At 36.7% G+C, this 10,006-nt stretch overlaps 1 protein-coding gene across 5 annotated transcripts in view; it reads right to left on the bottom strand.

Annotated features, from left to right (window-relative positions):
* The window catches only part of LRBA (LPS responsive beige-like anchor protein), a 789,117-nt gene that overhangs the window by 737,485 nt on the left and 41,626 nt on the right, over positions 1-10,006 (bottom strand). The gene's annotated exons all lie outside the window — the stretch shown is intronic.

The raw sequence follows: 10,006 nt of genomic DNA, 5'->3' as shown, positions 1-10,006 counted from the left end.
AACAAGACAAAGAAAACAAACAAACCAAAAAAAACTCTTAAATATAGAGAACAAACTGGTAGTTACCAGAGGGAAGGTAGGTGGGGTGACAGGTGAAATAGATGGAGATTAAGACTATATTTATCATGATGAGCACCAAGTAATGTATAGAACTGTCAAATCACTATATAGTACACCTGAAACTAATGTAACATGTACATTAATTATACAAGAATTTAAAAATAAGTTAATTTTTTTAATTAAAATTAGAACTACCATATGATCCAACAATTCTACATCTGGTTATTGATCCAAGAAAACAAAACCACTACATTGAAAAGATAAATGCACCCCTATGTTCACTACAGCATAATTATTAATAGCCAATATATGGAAGCAATCTAAGTATCCACTAATAGATGAATGGATAAAGGAAATGCAGTGCATGTGTGCACACGTACATGCGCACATGCATGCATGCACACACACACACACACACACACACAGCACCCTGGAATATTACTCAGCCATAAAAGAGAATGAAATCTTTTGCCATTTATAATAACGTGGATAGACCTAGAGGGTATTATGCTAAGTGAAATAACTCACACAGAAAAAGACAAATACTGTATGATTTCACTGTATGAAATCTAAAAAACAAATGAATACATAAAACAAAACAGAAACAGAATCTAAATACAAAGAACAAACTGGAGGTTGCCAGAAGGGAAGGAATATGGACTCAGCAAAATAAGTTAAGGGGATTAAGAGGTACAAAGTTCCAGTTATAAAATAAATAAGTCACTGGGTTTATATAAAGTACAACAGAACAAATATAGTCAATAATACTTTAACAACTTCATATGGTGACAAATGATAACCAGACTTTTCATGGTGAGTACTTCATAATGTATATAAATATCAAATCACTATACTGTATACCCAAAACTAATATAGTATTGTACATCAGCAATACTTCAATTTAATTAAAAAAAAAAAAAAGGGCGGGGGGGAAGCTAACCACCACACACAGAAAGCAATACTGAACTTGTGGTCTGACCCTAACCAAATTGATAACCTGCTAAAAAAAAAAAAAAAAAAAAAAAAAAACACTTTTCTCCAAAGAATGTAACAGAGATCAGGGTCTAACAAGATAACACGATAACATTCACAAAATCTAGGACAGAAACCAAAACTACAAGAGTCAGGAAAATGTGATGAACTTCAATAAAAATGACAACATGTTACAAGTAGATTACTCAGATGCAGAAGTTACCAAAGATTTTAAAGCAGCTATTATAACTAAGCTTCAGGAGGTAAAGGTAAAGAAACATGAAATAAGTGGAAAGATAGAGATTCTCAGTACAAAAACTATGTAAGTAAAAGATATATTGAAAAATACACTAAGCCTGGACAGGCTCATTATTAGAATAGAGATGACAGAGAACATAATCAGTAATTATGAAGGTAAATAAATATAAATTATATCCAATCTGAAGAACAGAGAAAGACTGGAAAGAAAATAATAATCTCAGGGACATATGGAAGTATCAAAAGTCTAATATACATGTCATTGGAGGCCCAGAAGAGGAGAATAGAAAGAGATTGAGGCAGAAAAATATTTGAATAAGCTTGACAAATTTGGAGCAACATGTAAATTACTTTGAATATAGCATCACTGTGTGCTCAAATTCTACATGACCTAACAGAATAGCGGCCCTCCAAGCAAAAACACTTCAATAGTGATGCAGAGTTCAAATTTCCCCCTGAAACATCAGACAATAATCTGGATTAATGACCTCTAAACCTCAGATTACACACTCCTATCAGTAAAAAATTAAGCAATCAGCTCATAGACATATTAATCCATAAATTATATATGGACTACTAAATACTAATCTAATATAAAAATATAAAATAAGAGGGGTGCCTGGGTGGCTCAGTTGGTTAAGCATCCACCTTTGGCTCGGGTCATGACCTCAAGGTTCATGGGTTCAAGCCTGGTGTCAGGCTCTGTGCTGACAGCTCAGAGCCTGGAGCCTGTTTCCGATTCTGTGTCTCCCTCTCTCTCTCTCTCTCTCTCTCTCTCTGCCCTTCCACCACTCACACTCCGTCTCTCTCAAAAATAGACATTAAAAAAAACATTTAAAAAAAATTTTAAATAAGAAAAAGAAATTAAGGTAAAGAGATAAGCAATTTTTTGAATTTTTATACTGATATAAAAAATCCATCTGCACTCTCTTCTCTAAATTATCGTCTTTTTTAAAAACTGAAAGCAATGTGAATAAATACCCATTTTTTTTCAATCTTGGCTTAAACTATGATACACCAATTAGGTCTAATCTTAGTTTTAATGTCAAAACAAATTAAAATAGGAGTACACAAATATATGTAAATCCAATTGTAAGATGACATTCATTGGCTTTGCCAAAATTCAGTTATAATTTTCCAGTTTTTCTTACAAATTTATTACAAGTGTATTGTTTTTGAAATGAAAGTTCAAAACGTATAACTCATTTGAAGAAAATAGATTACAATTTTGTTCCTGTGTTTTTCAAGGTACAACTTTTACAACACATACTTTTCAGCAACAAAGTGAGAAAACACATCCATTTTCACACATAAATTTCATTCAAAAAGAAGTTCTTGGGTGCCTGGCTGCCTCAGTAAGTAGACAAAGCAACTCTTGATCTGGAGGTGGTAAATTCAAGCCCCACTTTGGGCACAGAGCTTACTTTTAAAAAAAATTTGTTTTTTAAAGTTCTTTGTCACTCAAAGCTAAAATGCTACTTTTAAACACCAAAGGGGGGCGCCTGGGTGGCGCAGTCGGTTAAGCGTCCGACTTCAGCCAGGTCACGATCTCGCGGTCCGGGAGTTCGAGCCCCGCGTCGGGCTCTGGGCTGATGGCTCGGAGCCTGGAGCCTGTTTCCGATTCTGTGTCTCCCTCTCTCTCTGCCCCTCCCCCGTTCATGCTCTGTCTCTCTCTGTCCCAAAAATAAATAAATGTTGAAAAAAAAAAAAATTTAAACACCAAAGGAAAGACTGTGTTAATATTTATAAAAATAACACTGAAAGTTACTCAAATGAAGAAAATTTATCTATAAAAGAAAAATGCCTATCTCATCTTTAAACTTAAGGTTTAAATTTTTTTTTTTTTTCAACGTTTATTTATTTTTGGGACAGAGAGAGACAGAGCATGAACGGGGGAGGGGCAGAGAGAGAGGGAGACACAGAACCGGAAACAGGCTCCAGGCTCTGAGCCATCAGCCCAGAGCCCGACGCGGGGCTCGAACTCACGGACCGCGAGATCGTGACCTGGCTGAAGTCGGACGCTTAACCGACTGCGCCACCCAGGCGCCCCTAAACTTAAGGTTTAAAAACGCTTACCATGCTATAACTACTGAACCTCTAAGTATTAAAAGATTTTTATAATCACTCCTCATCACAAAATTCTGCTAATAAGTCTACTATTTAAAATCTTTAAATCCACTTACTCAGGCACAAGTAAACACATCACAATAAACTGAAAGGAAATACATAGGTGAGGTTTGGATTATCACCCCCCGCCCCCCCCCAGGGTTCTTCAAGATGCCACACAAGCTATAAATCTCATCTGAACAAATGAAGGGGACCACTGTGAAGCTAAATATTTTTCTCATTTTTTATTACTTTATTACCCATTAAGAGATGAATATAAATTCTAATACTTTTTTCATCTACATTAGTGAGTCATCTTAAGCATCCTACTTTGAAGACCACTGCTTTTTATTAGAAAAAAAATGTTATTAAAAAATGATTGTTTCTATGTTTGAAGTTACAATCCAAGTTTTACCAAGTTTCCAAGGGGAAATTACACAGATGGCTTGGATACCTTTCTCAAAATTAAGGATAAATATATGAAATTATCTAAAAGTAGGATGAAACTTTTTCTGGAAAATTAATAGTGTTTCCCCTCTTACTGACAGTATTTCACTTAATGTTAACAACACTGAAAGGTAAATACTAATATGTACTTCTTGGAGGGGTGGCGCCTGGGTGGCTTAGCTGGTTAAGCATCTGACTATTTCAGCTCAGGTCATGATCTCATGGTTTGTGAGTTCAAGCTCCACACTGGGCTCCACACTGACATCACAGAGCCTACTTAGGATTCTCTCTCTTCCTCTCTCTCTGACTCTCTCCCTCCTCTCAAAAATAAATAAATTTAAAAAGAATTTACTTTTTTTTTTAATCAACTTGCATTTGCTTTATTTCTAATAACAGAATAACACTGAGTTTTAGAAATTTGTCGTCCATTCCCAAGCTTCAAAGTCAGCATTTACACCAAACATTTTTCTTCTTTCAAAAAACAACCATGCATTTAAGACAAAGAGACCAAGGAAGAAAGGAAGAAAATATTAACATGGATATGACTTAGTAACATCCATTCATAACTATCTTTTTTATTTCAGAAATAGAAAAAAGTACCCTTCCTAACTGTATTTGCCCTTTTTATTTTCAGCATTTCCCCCACATTCTAATAAGAAATGCAGAATTCCATGGCTCCCTAAAAAGATAACAAAATATGGGGCGCCTGGGTGGCTCAGTCGGTTAAGCGTCCGACTTCAGCTCAGGTCACGATCTCACGGTCCGCGAGTTCGAGCCCCGCGTCGGGCTCTGGGCTGATGGCTCAGAGCCTGGAGCTTGCTTCTGATTCTGTGTCTCCCTCTCTCTCTGCCCCTCCCCCGTTCATGCTGTGTCTCTCTCTGTCTCAAAAATAAATAAACGTTAAAAAATTTAAAAAAAAAAAAAAAAAAGATAACAAAATATAACATTTTTTTGATGGCACAGTCATTCATTAGTTGTATCATTACTATTCTTTAGAAAATCAAACACAAATTTTTTTATTGTCTTCCATATTGTTAACATTCTCAGTTGTAACTTCCACTACCATTAAATGAGCCAAAACCACCCTCAAGATCTTTCTAGTATATTATTTCAAATGTACTAAGAAAGCTAGACAATCAATTTTAAAAATTAAGTGTTAAATATGAGTCAATAATAGAGCTGTTAAGTAGACTAATGGCTGCCAGGGGCTGAAAGGAAGGAGGAATGGGGAGTGACTGTTAGTGGACACAAGATCTGTTTCTGGGGTGACTAAAACATTCTCATATTAGTAGTACTAGCCATAAACTTTGTCAATACAATAAAAGTCACTGAATTGTATGTTTTCAAATACTGAGTTTTAAGGTATGTGAATTTTATCTCAATAAAAACAACTGAATTTAAAATACTGAGTCCACAATTTTTTTTTTTTTTTTGATAAAGCATTTGCACCAGCATGCACAAAAGAGAGCAAGGGAAGGACAGAGGGAGAGGGAAAGAATTTTATGCAGGCTTCATGCTCAGCATGGAACCTGAAACAGGGCTTAACCTCACAACCATGAGATCCTGACCTGAGCCAACACACGACCGTGAAATCCTGACCTAAGATGAAATCAAGAGTTGGACAGTTAACCAACTGAGCCACCCAGGCAGCCCAGCCACTTCTTGGGCAGTCTGAATACAGCCCTCTGTTAAATATTCAAACACTCTCACTTTCCAGTTTGGGGCAGGTGCAGTTATATAGTGGCAAGACCTGGAACATTCAAGAGCAGGGGTTGCTGGAGATGATGATGGCTGGACATCTCTTTCTTTTATAGTTTCAGAGCCTCTCTATAAATCTCCTTCACAACTTGGTAGTCTTGAGTTGAACTTCAGCTCAAGGTTCTAAGCACAAGCATTCTGCCTATCCTTAAAAGTCACATCATCTCATTTCTGCCATACTCCGTAAGTTGAAAGCCACAAAAATCCTTCTGGTTTCAAGAGGAGGGAACATTAATTCTATTCACAATGTAGGAAGAACATGAGATGAAAGATATTGTTGCATTCATCTTTGCAAAATACTATCTGACTCAGGGATGATTTTTCAGTAATCAAGGTTGCCCAAATTCTGACCTCTAACATCAGTGGTATATCACTAACACTGCATACACTACTTTACTAATGTAGTATATAATTTAAACATATGCACTAAAACTGAAATTTAAAAGACATTTTTTTTTTAACGTTTATTTATTTTTGAGACAGAGAGAGACAGAGCATGAACGGGGGAGGGTCAGAGAGAGGGAGACACAGAATCTGAAACAGGCTCCAGGCTCTGAGCTGTCAGCACAGAGCCCGACGCAGGGCTCAAACTCACGGACCGCGAGATCATGACCTGAGTCGAAGTCGGCCGCTTAACCGACCGAGCCACCCAGGCGCCCCTAAAAAGACAAATTTTTAAATCTAGACAGAAGCTATTATTTCCTTGCTTAATCCACTTTAGCAATCACTCTTAAGAGTGATGAAGTTTCAATTCCTACAAAAGGAAATTTCAATCAAATAAACCATGGTTTTTGAAGATAAAACTGTTAAATAAAAATATTGATGGGGCTCCTGGGTGGCCCAGTCAGTTAAGCGTCTGATTCTTGATCTCAGCTGAGGTCATGATCTACAGCTTGTGAGTTCGAGCCCTGTGTCACGCTCTGTGCTGACGATGCAGGAACCTGCTTGGGATTCTCTCCCTCCTTCTCTCTCTCTCCCCTTCCTCCTCTCATGCTCTCTCTCAAAATACATAAATATTTAAAATATATATAGAGAGAGAGACAAGGAAAAATAAGACCAGATACTGTATTTCACCAATTTTAAGGCTCTTTTAATATTCATATTTCAAGTATTTCTAAGAATGCATATAACATACAGAGGTACCTTGTTAACCAAGCAGCAGCCCTGTAGAAATTTGGTTATTTCTACTGGTAAGACTGGACAATGCAACCATTCTTGTCAAAAACCATTTAAGTATCATTTGAGAAAGGATTGAGTCCTAGTTCTTTGTCTTAAAAAGCACCCCATTAGTACCTTCTGATAAAATCAAGAAAGTACCAGCATCAAAATTTGCAAATAGGTGAATGACTTGCAAGAACATCCCAGAGAGGGGTGTTGGGTGGCTCAGTCAGTTAAGCATCCAATTTTGGCTCAGGTCATGATCTCATGGTTCTTGAGTTCGAGCCCCATATCAGGCCCTGCACTGACAGCTCAGAGCCTGGAGCCTGCTTTGGATTGTGTGTCTCCCTCTCTCTCTGCCTCTCTATCAAAATTAAATAAAAATAAACTTTAAAAAAAAAAAGGTGATTTAGGGCTGCCTGGGTGACTCAGTTAAGCATCCGACTTTGGCTCAGGTCATGATCTCATGGTTCATGGGTTTGAGCCCTGTGTCGGACTCTGTGCTAACAGCTTGAAGCTTGGAACCTGCTTCGATTCTGTGCCTCCCTCTCTCTCTCTACCCCTCCCCAATTGGCACTCTTGTCTCTTTCAAAAATAAATATTAAAAAACAATTCTTTTAGGGGGTGCCTGAGTGGCTCAGTCAGTTAAGCATCCAACTCAGTTTCAGCTAGGTCATGATCTCGTGGTTCCTGAGTTCAAGCCTTGTGTGAGGCTCTTCACTGACAGTGCAGGGACTCCTTGGGATTCTCCCTCTCCCCCTCTTTCTGCCCTTCCCCCACTCTTGTTCACTCTACTCAAAATAAATAAACATTTTAAAATTTTTTCTTAAGTGATTTAGTGGCACCTGGGTAGCTCAGTCAGTTGAGCATCCAACTCTTGATTTTGGTTCTAGTCATTATCCCAGGGTCATGGGATTGAGCCTCTAGTCAGTCTCCTCACTGAGCATGGAGCCTGCTGAAGATTCTCTCTCTTTCTCTCTCTCTCTCTCTCTCTCTCTCTCTCTCTCTCTTTCTCTCTCTCTCTCCCCCCTCTGCCCCTCTCCCTTACCCACATGCTCTCTCTCTCTAAATTAAAAATAAATAATCAAAATATAAAAATAAATGTTTAAAAAATTATTTAGAACATTTGGACTAAGAATATCAACAGTTTCAGATATATCTTAAACAATTTATGTTGCTTATACTTGTCTTTACATGTATGCAAAGAAATGACATATAGTAAAAAATTTCACTTCCAACTAAGGGTGTTTTTAGTAAGTATAGAATACCTCACTGACAACAAGTAACAACCAGTTACAAGATATAATAGGTGAGAAAATCCCATTTACAATAGCACCATAAAAGAGAAAATAAATTAAGAATAAACTCAGGGCTCCTGAGTGGCTCAGTTGGTTGAGCATCCGACTTCAGCTCAGGTCATGATCTCATGGTCTGTGGATTCAAGCCTCACGTCAGGCTCTGTGCTGACAGCTCAGAACCTGGAGCCTGCTTCGGATTCTGTGTCTCCCTCTCTCTCTGCCCTGCCCCTGCTCATGCTCGGTCTCTCTCTGTCTCAAAAATCAATATAAAAAAAAATTTTTTTAATTTTTTTAAAGAATAAACTTAACAAAAAGTCTATATGAAGAAAATAATAAACTTTCCTGAAAGGAACAAAAGTAGACTTGAACAAATGGAAAGATATTCCATGCTCTAGGCTAAAATGCCTCAATATAATTCTACCTAACATATTTAATAAATGCAATGTGTTCCCAATAAAAATACCAATGAGGTTTTTTGTTTTGTTTTGTTTTGTTTTGAGAGAGATAGAGAGATAGAGCATGAGCAGGCAGGGGCAGAGAGAGAGGGAGACACAGAATCCAAAGCAGGATCCTCTGAGCTATCAGCACAGAGCCCGAAGCAGGGCTCAAACCCACAAACCATGAGATCATGACCTGAGCTGAAGTCAGACGCTTAACCAACTGAGCCACCCAGGCACTCCCCCCAATGACCTTTATAATGAAACTGGACAAGTTGATACTAATGTTAACATAGAAAAATAAATTTCCAAGATTCAGCTAGGAAAACATTCTAAAAAGAACTATGAAGACAGACTAACTCTACCAGATACTAAAATATACTACAAAACCTCTAAAATGGACAAAGAGAAAAGTTCAGAAACAGACCAACAATTTAAAATATCAGGTATATGAAAAAGGTGATATCCTAAATCATCTGGGTGAAGTTGGTCTTTAGTACTGGGACAAAAAAGTAGCCACTTGGAAAAAAGATAAATTAGATCCATTCTTCATACCACACAGAAGAAGGATTAGAAACCTTCATGTAAAAAATGAAACTATACAACAGCAAACAATGGGCAAATTTCTATATAAGCTGAATTCAGGGAAAGCCTTCAAAAATTCAACGATAAAAAAGGAAAATATTACTAAATTTAACTGTATTAAAATAAAGTATTTTGATGGCAAAATACCATAAACAAAGATACAAAGAGCAAACTAGGAGAAAGTATTTGCAACATATATCTAAGAAAACTAGTATCCCTCACATGCAAAAATATTTTTTTAATTGTAGGATAAAAGACCAAAAATTCTATTTAGAAAAATGGATGAAAGACATAAATATACATAAATTTACAAAAAAGATATAAAAATGGTCCTTAAACATGTGAAAAGATATTAAAAACTCACTTACAATAACAGAAATAAAAATTTTAAACTCCACTGAAATAAGGTTTCTCACCCATCAGACTAGCAAAAACATAAGAAACTTGACAAGATATGCTGTGAGTAAACAGGCACTTACATATATTGCTAGTGGGAATGCAAAATGGTTCAGCCCACATGAGGGTGAATATTATCTACTATCTAACAAAACTACAATTGCATTTACACTTCTACCCATCTATTCCACTTCTAAGAATATATCTTAGAGGTATATCTCCACACTACAAAAACTGATTTGAACAAATCAGAAGTTATTTATCACAGCATTGTTTGAAAATATTGGGAACTACCTAAATGTCCAAGAATAGGAGATTAGTTTAATAAACAGTGGCATATACACACAAAAGAAAACCATTCACCCATAAAAAATAATGAGGAAGATCCTAAGGAATAATACAGAGTGATTTCAATGAGCAACTGTTAAGTGAAAACAGCAAAGTTCAAAAAAATGTATGCTGGGTGCCAAGACCATTCAAAGGGGAAAGGACAGTTTTCTCAACAAATGGTTCTGAGAAAACCAAATATCC

The sequence above is a fragment of the Lynx canadensis genome, chromosome B1 (assembly GCF_007474595.2).
Source record: "Lynx canadensis isolate LIC74 chromosome B1, mLynCan4.pri.v2, whole genome shotgun sequence".
NCBI lineage: Eukaryota > Metazoa > Chordata > Mammalia > Carnivora > Felidae > Lynx > Lynx canadensis.
The sequence above is the reverse complement of the archived record's forward strand: the minus strand, read 5'-3'. Positions and strand labels throughout refer to the sequence as shown.